We start from the raw sequence: 1,202 nt of genomic DNA on the forward strand, positions 1-1,202 counted from the left end.
CCTTTGGTGTAGATTTCATGTCATCTCTCTTCCCACAACTTTTGGAGTCATGGCAGCAGTATACACAAATCTAGTATGGAAGTTATTTTTGTTATGGAAAAGCTTAATACACTTCTAGGCATTTAGTTAATTTCAGGAAAGCCAAGATTGAATACTTCATGTATTAGGCAGTAAAAATTAGGATCTGATTAAGAACAGGAAGCAGGGAAGAATATGGAGGGCAAAGGTTAATGAGACTTTCTAGGGGAGAACTTCTATATCCCTCAATTACCACTGGGGAAAAAAAAAGCAACAATGACTTCTTTAATACATAAAAGCACTTGTCAAAAGGGAAAAACAGTCATCAAATACATTTACAAAACAAAGGGCTGAATTCCAGTCTGGAGGTGATGCAACTTGGCAGACCATGACTAAAAAATTCTTTTGGGGGATATTGGATCTACTTTTAGAAGGGAAAGACCATCACTCGCTCTATAGCAAATGTGAGTTCTCTCTTAGACTTTAATGAAGATGTTCCCTGCTTCCCTTACTGCAAAGATTTGACTTTCAACATGCATGATAAACTGCTTTAAACATTTCATTTTAAGCTATATGAAATAATATGACCTGAAAATGACCTCTGTTTTTTTAACCTTTAACTTTTTAAGAAAGTTGTGAGGTAACAGGGTTCTGAAAAGTTTCTCTATGTGCCTGGTGAAATCAAGGTATGACTGAAAATTTAAAAGCACATAATCAAATGAGCAGTGGAATACGGTAGAAGAGGTATTTTATGCCTTTAAAGGCAAAATATGAAGGTATCTTTACATAGGATTTTTTTTGCTGTGTTTTTTGTTTAAGAAAGCTGCCTCTTTCTTCAGCACCTAAGATGACCTTTTAAATACTACATCAGGTTCACCCCCAAGTCTTCATTCCCCTGTTCCTCCACTAGAGTGATGTACAGTGTTGGATCATGACAGAACCTTCCTGTATTGAATGATCAGCCTCCTCTTGTTAAGAAGACATGAGAACATGCTTGTAGTTTTTGTTCTGACATTGAAGACTGCTAAAACATGGTAGTGTTGCTTTGAACACAGCATGTCCCATTCTGCAGGGCATCCTCCTGCTTTGTCAAGCAGAAAAGGCTTTCAGGGGCCTTGAATTCTTGCAGCTTTTAGTGCAGCGTTAGCACTGCACCCATTTGTGATACAGAATGCTGCTTCTGA

Source organism: Pezoporus occidentalis, unplaced genomic scaffold (assembly GCF_034315485.1).
Source record: "Pezoporus occidentalis ecotype Australia unplaced genomic scaffold, CSIRO_AGI_Poc_V1 ctg3, whole genome shotgun sequence".
Classification (NCBI taxonomy): Eukaryota; Metazoa; Chordata; class Aves; order Psittaciformes; family Psittacidae; genus Pezoporus; species Pezoporus occidentalis.